This window comes from Danio rerio, chromosome 3, assembly GCF_049306965.1.
Source record: "Danio rerio strain Tuebingen ecotype United States chromosome 3, GRCz12tu, whole genome shotgun sequence".
NCBI lineage: Eukaryota > Metazoa > Chordata > Actinopteri > Cypriniformes > Danionidae > Danio > Danio rerio.
Window position 1 is genome coordinate 5272501 of NC_133178.1, and position 7564 is coordinate 5280064.

Sequence of the window (7564 nt, forward strand, 5' to 3'; positions counted from 1 at the left end):
TAGGCAGGTTAGGGGAATTAGGCAAGTTGTTATATAACAGTGGTTTGTTCTGTAGACTATCGAGAAAAAATATAGCTTAAAGGAGCTAATAATTTTATCCCTAAAATGGTTAAAAAAATCAAAAACTGCTTTTATTCTTGCCGAAATAAAACAAATAAGACTTTCTCCAGAAGAAAAAATATTATCAGACATACTGTGAAAATTTTCTTGCTCTCTTAAACATCATTTGGAAAATATTTTAAAAAATAAAAATCGAAGGGGGCTAATAATTGTTATTGTTATTAATAATTGGTGGGGGGTTTTTCAAACACAACTAATTTCATCCTGAATGAGCATAAACAGTTTGGCAAGCAATCGAATGCTTTCATTAAAACGTTAGATGTGTGCATTTTTAAAGTGACGCCTGTTATTTATTGTAATCAAACGAAAAAATATCTGAATAAATCATTAATTGGTTGGTGTTTAATCAGAATGTGTAAGTTATACAGTTAAGAAACGACTAATGAGATTTGAAAGCTTGATTCTATTTCATTATAACAGCTATTTAGTCATTTTTTAATAATGGGGTATGTGCCGAGCTAGTGCTGTTCTCATGCCGATACACTTCCGGTGACCTGTTATTGTGAACTTTTTCCCATTTTATACGGTTCCTTTTACAGCATCGATGTTGTAATGTCATTAAAATACATTCAGTTAAATAAACTTTAGCATTCATTTAGTTGGATTTGCATATTTATGAAAATTGGATTTGCATATTTATGAATTGTGTTTTTAATTTACGAATTGGATTTGCATATTCATAAATTGTGTTTTTAATTTACGAAATGGATTTGCATATTCATAAATTGTGTTTTTAATTTAAAAATTGGATTTGCATATTCATAAATTATGTTTTTTAATTTAAAAACTGGATTTGCATATTTATCAGTTGTGTTTTGAACTCGTGAATTGGATTTGCATATTTACGAATTGTGTTTTTAATTTACGAATTGGATTTGCATATTCATAAATTGTGTTTTTAATTTAAAAATTGGATTTGCATATTCATAAATTATGTTTTTTTAATGTAAAAATTGGATTTGCATATTCATAAATTATGTTTTTTAATGTAAAAATTGGATTTGCATATTTATCAGTTGTGTTTTGAACCCGTGAATTGGATTTGCATATTTACGAATTGTGTTTTAAATGTATGAATGGGAGTTTGTAAATGTGAACTGTGCTGTGCGTGTATGACTTTCATTTTGTTTAATGTGTGTGTGTGTGTGTGTGTTTTTTTGTCCACTGATATGGACCAAGCCAAAATGGCGCAATTAAGTTCAAATCCTAAAAGGGTCAGTTTCACAGAGTTATAAATCATTATTTGTGTGGTATTTCGAGCTGAAACTTCACACACACTCTTGACACACTAGAGACTAATTTTACTTCTCATAAAAAGAGGCATAATAGGTCCCCTTTACAATCGTTAGATAGCAAACACACCTTATTTTGTGCTATTTCATCACAAAAGCAAAACACTGACCTGAAAATCATTTCTCGCTTCAAACTGAGAGCATTTATTTCTGTCTGCAGTCAAACAATCTGCAAACTCATTGACTCATGTAATGTGTATTTAGAGCAATAAGAGAACATTAATCCAACATAATCATCTTTATTTGGTGTGTGTGATGGGTCTGACCTGTCCGATATGTGTGACATCATGAGCTGTTTATTTGCACACTAGTTTCTGCCATCGGTGGTGTTTCTGAATGGAAAACACAGTGTTTTAATGGAGTGTAGATGTGGTGTATTGTGCTGTTCTGTTGAAACGGGTGTGTCACCTTCACACCCTACTCAGGCACTTAATACACATACACACCTACATACCTGTGTGCACACACACACACTAATCCTGACCACACAATAGCCTGTGTGTCGATATTGACCGGAAACACTGACGCGTTCTGTGCAATTAATTCCAAAAAACAACTAATGAGTTTAAAGCGACAGTTTACACAGAAATTACAATTTACTCACTTTTTACTACCAATATATGGAGTCAGATGAGTCTCAAAAATAAAAGTTACAGTTATAAAGTAAAATTCACACTTGCAGAGCACTTTGCTTGGGGGAATATTTATGTTTTTTATTTGTGATTTCAGGTTCACACTCATGAATTAGATTTACATATTTACGAATTGTGTTTAGAATTTATGAATTGCATTTGCATATTTTTTAACTGTGTTCTAAAGTTACGAATTGTGTTTTTCATTTATGAATCAGATTTGCATATTTATGAATTGTGTTTCCAAGTTAGGAATTGTGTTTGCATATTTAGAAATGTAGTTTTTCATTTACAAATCAGATTTGCATATTTATGAGTTGCATTTTTAAATTAGAAATTAGATTTGTAAATTCATCAACTGTGTTTTGAATTTATGAAATGGATTTGCATATTTAGTAATTGTGTGTTTCGCTTAAAAATCAGATTTAAATATTTACTAGTTGTGTTTTTAAATTAACAATTAGATTTGTAAATGTATCAATTGTGTTTTGAATTTATAAATTGTATTTGCATATTTATGAACTGTTTTGAAGTTATGAATTGGATTTGCATATTTACAAATTGTGTTTTTCATTTACAAATCAGATTTGCATATTTATGAGTTGCATTTTTAAATTAGAAATTTGATTTGTAAATTCATCAATTATGTTTTGAATTTATGAAATGGATTTGCATATTTAGTAATTGTGTGTTTCACCTGCAAATCAGATTTAAATATTTACTAGTTGTGTTTTTAAATGACAAATTAGATTTATCAAATTAAATTTATCAATTGTGCTTTGAATTTATGAACTGGATTTGCAAATTTATGAACCGTTTTAAAGTTACAAATTAGATTTTCATATTTATGAATTGTAGTTTTCATTTATGAATCCGATTAGCATATTTATAAGTTGCGTTTTTAAATTACAAACTGGATTTGCAAATTTAACAATTGTGTTTTGAATTTATGAATTATATTTGCATATTTATGAACTGTTTTGAAGTTAAGAAGTGGATTTGCATATTTATGAATTGTGTTTTTCATTTACAAATCAAACTTGCATATTTATTAGTTGATTTTTTTAAATTACAAATTAGGTTCAAAAATGTATCAATTGTGTTTTGAATTGGATTTGCATATTATATAGGTTTGAAGTTACAAATTGTATTTGCATATTTACGAATTGTGCATTTCATTTATGAATAAGATTTCTGAGATGAGTTTTTAAATTAGAAATTTGATTTGTAAATTCATCAATTGTGTTTTGAATTTATGAATTGGATTTGCTTATTTAAGAATTATACATTTCATTTACGAATCAGATTCACATATTTATAAGTGTTGTTTTTAAATTACAAATCAGGTTTGCAAATTTACCAAATGTGTTTTGAATTTATGAATTGGATTTGCATATTTATGGGTTGCATTTTTAAATTACAAATTGGATTTGCAAATTTATCAACTGTGTTTTGAATTTATGAATTGGATTTGCATATTTACAAATTTTGTTTTTCATTTAAGAATCAGATTTGCATATTTATTAGTTGCATTTTTAAATTACAAATTAGATTTGCAAATTTATCAATTGTGTTTTGAATTTATAAATTGGATTTGCATATTTTTGAACTGCTTTGAAGTAACGAATTAGATTTTTATATTTATGAATTGTAGTTTTCATTTACGAATCATATTTGCATATTTATGAGTTGCGTTTTAAAATTACAAATTAGATTAGCTAATTTATTAATTGTGTTTTGAAGTTATGAATTGGATTTGCATACTTACAAATTGTACATTTCATTTACGGATCAGATTCACATATTTATGAGTTTCATTTTTTAAATTAGAAATTGGATTTGCAAATATAATTGTTTTTTTAATTTATGAATTGGATTTGCATATTTATGAACGGTGTTTTGAAGTTACGGATTGGATTTGCATAATTTATGAATTGTAGTTTTTTCATTTTTTAAATTACAAATTATATTTGCAAATTTTTAATTGTGTTATGATTTTATGAACCGGATTTGCATATTTATTAACTGTTTTGAAGTTAGAAAATATATTTTAATATATATGAATTGTAGTTTTCATTTACAAATCAGATTTGAATATTTATGAGTTGCGTTTTTAAAGCCCTCTTCAATCATATTTTCCAAAATTAAATGTTTTCCAGTTTTCCAAAATTACGAGGACAATGTGTCAGATCGGGGGCCACAGTTTATCTTCAGTGTTTGGCGGGCATTTTTCCGACTTGCATTTATCTTCTGGTTACCACCCGCAGACCAATGGACAGTCCGAGTGTAAATCCGAGAGATTTCCCTGCACCAGGAGCCAGTATCTAACCGTAGGTTGGGTGTGCTCAGAATTCTCTTTCAAACCTCCACCGAACTAAAACCCTTTCAATGTGCTCAAGGATACCAACCGTCTCTATTTCCCTGGACTGGTGAAACCTCTGACGTGCTTGCGGTCAATCACTAGTTGCCAGAGAACGAGAGGGTGTGGGACTCAGCACATGTCCATCTTCGACAGGCAGTACGGAGGTACACTACTGATGCAAATCATCATCGCCTACCTAATTCTACTTACCAGCCGGGAGACAAGGTATGGCTCTTTACCAGTGACATCTGACTCCATCTGTCCCCGCTACATAGGACCGTTCACCAAACACTTCCAAAATCAACCCTGTCACTTATTATCTCAATTTGCCTCCTCGGCATAGAATTGCAGCTAGCTTTCATGTCTCCCTACTTAACCTTTCACTGACCCTGTTTCTCCTCCATCCACAGACATGGAACCACACCCCCCCCCTCCCAACCAAGCCGAAGTCATCTGTGATAACATCTACTGAGGATGTCAAGGAAGTTCTCAACTTCCGAGAAAGGCCAACTCCAATACTCAATTGATTGGGAAGAATTTGGTCCTGAGTAGAGGTCTTAGACACCCTGTGATGACATCCTAGATCCTACTCCCCTTGAGAAATTCCAAAACGGACACCATGAATGCCCGCCTCCCCGAGGCCATGGTCGTCCCTGCCGGTCTAGGGTGCCTGGAGTCACCCGTGGAGGGGGTACTGTCACACCCTCGGCTCAGTCCTGCAGCTCCCATCACCCTTCTCCCTCACTATCCACCTCTTACCACTCCAGTGCTCAATCACCTGTATACTAATTCCCTGCACCCACAATCACCGCACACACTCACCTCCTTCATACACTCACCAGCTGGAATCGAAGTTGGATGGTTCACCTCATCTTCTCTCCCTCTCGTATTCTTCCGTGGATGTCTCTCCTCGCCTGTGGATGCAAAGTCAACTGAACAAGGGAAGTGTCTAAAGATTATCTGGTGTCTGACTAAAGATCTGATGTTTACCTGATGAACTGTGTGTGAGAGATCGCTCACCCTCTGTTGTTTACCTTGTGAACGGTTTATGAGATCGCTCACTCTCTGCAAAACCACTCACCTGCTTCATCTCTCTGAATGAGCTTCTTTGTTTTGAATGAATTCCGGGAATTTCCCGGGAGACAGAACAATACGGGAGATGGGTGGGAGATGGGTCTGAAATATGGGAGACTCCTGGGAAAAACTGGAGTGTTGGCAGGTATGTGTAAATGCTATGTACAAGTAAATATACAGTAAATTATGTACACTACCTGACAAAAGTCTTGCCGTTGATCGCAGTTGTAAGAGCAACAAATATTAACTTGACTTCTAGTTGATCATTTGGAAAAGTGGCAGAAGGTCAAGTTTTCCTATGAATCATCTGTTGAACTGCATCCTAATCTTCACTAATACTGCAGAAGACCTACTGGAACCCGCATGGACCCAAGATTCTCACAGAAATCAGTCAAGGTTGGTTAAGAAGAAATCATGGTTTGGGGTTACATTCAGTATGGGGGCGTGCGAGAGATCTGCAGAGTGGATGGCAACATCAACAGCCTGAGGTATATGTCCATTACATTACAAACCACAAGAGAGGGCAAGTTCTCCAGCAGGATAGCGCTCCTTCTCATATTTCAGCCCCAACATCAAAGCTCCTGAAAGCAAAGAAGGTCAAGGTAATCCAGGAATGGCCAGCCCAGTCACCTGTAATGAATATTATTGAGTATGTCTGGGGTAAGATGAAGGAGGAGGCATTGAAGATGAACCCCAAGAGTCTTGATGAACTCTGTGAGTCCTGCAATAACGCTTTCTTTGCCATTCCAGATGGCTTTATTAATAAGTGATTTGAGTCATGTCAGAGATGTATGGATGCAGTCCTCCAAGCTCATGATGGAGTCAGACACAATATTCATTGTTTCCACTGCAGCAGGACTTTATATTCTATACTGGACAATATTTTTGTTCAGTGACGAGACTTTTGTGTAAGCAAAGTCAGACCTTACTGTCCTAATGAAATCATTCAAAATCAAGGCATGATCAGATTGTATTGTGGTAAAATAAGCGTAATCTAGAGGCCTTTGCCTTTCATATAAGCCACTTCTGATACCAAATGACCAACTAGAAGACAAGTTATTATTTGCTGTTTCTAAAACTTGAATAGGTGACAAGACTTTTGTCTGGTATGGTACAAGACGGAGGTCTCAGAAAATTGACAGATTTGCAGATTATTAATGGATGCTTTTTACTAGTTGTCATCTTATAAATATGGTAATTCTGAAATTGTGGCAAACACAGGTCTGTTCTTGTCCTCAGATTGCGAGGGACATGTTTCTATGACAACATTTCCATTGTAATGACTCATTTTTACAAGTACGTGAATGCTTTTTACTAGTTGGAATCCTGTAATTATGGTAGTTTCGACACAGTAAGAATGCACCTTAAATTTTAATGGGATGAGCTGTGTAAGCACATATTAATTTTTTTTAATAAAAAATACAACAAAGCTGCAATATTGATACAGTGCATTCAATGAATCTACTGTTGTTTAAGAACATATTAACTGTTCAGCTGATGATAAAACTCATTTCCGAACATACACAAATATATTTTGAAATCTGCAAATTTTCTGAAGTTTATGTGATTTTGGATGTTTCTGTATTGCATCCTATGTGGGGAAAAAAACTAAAATACTACAGTAATTTAAAAATACTATAAAGTTTTGAATTATTCTCAAAGTATTTGAATCAATCTGGTAACACAACAAATATAGTAATTATTATGCTGTGGTAATTCTATCGTTTCCAAGGTAACATAACAACTATAGTAATTAATATGCTGTGGTAATTCTTTAGTTGCCATGGTAGCATAACGACTACAATAATGAATTTGCTGTGGTAATTCTATCGTTACATGGTAACACAACATAGTAATTAATATGCTGTGGCAATTCTATAGTAGCCATGGTAACATAACGACTACAATAATTTATATGCTGTGGTAATTCTATTTTTGCCATGATAACAACAAATATAGTAATTAAAACACTGTCGTAATTCAATAGTTGCTATGGTAACACAACAACTATAGTAATTAAAATGCTGTCTTAATTTTATTGTTGCCATAGTAACAACAACGATTGTTATTAAAATGCTGTCACA

The 7564-nt window shown here is 33.3% G+C and overlaps 2 long non-coding RNA genes across 2 annotated transcripts in view; one reads left to right on the top strand and one right to left on the bottom strand.

The window, feature by feature from the left end:
- The window catches only part of LOC141381121 (uncharacterized), a 7383-nt gene extending 463 nt beyond the window's left edge, over positions 1-6920 (top strand). Inside the window, exons 2-4 of the long non-coding RNA XR_012400791.1 lie at positions 4312-4631; positions 4817-5625; positions 6720-6920. This is a non-coding gene — a long non-coding RNA (uncharacterized lncRNA). The remainder of the gene's footprint in view (positions 1-4311; positions 4632-4816; positions 5626-6719) is intronic.
- On the bottom strand, positions 1536-7209 carry LOC141381125 (uncharacterized). Its single transcript, XR_012400795.1, has 3 exons — positions 5397-7209; positions 5246-5320; positions 1536-1744 (listed from the first exon to the last, which is right to left on the bottom strand). It is a non-coding gene; the product is annotated as an uncharacterized lncRNA (long non-coding RNA).
- Positions 7210-7564: the final 355 nt, after the last annotated feature.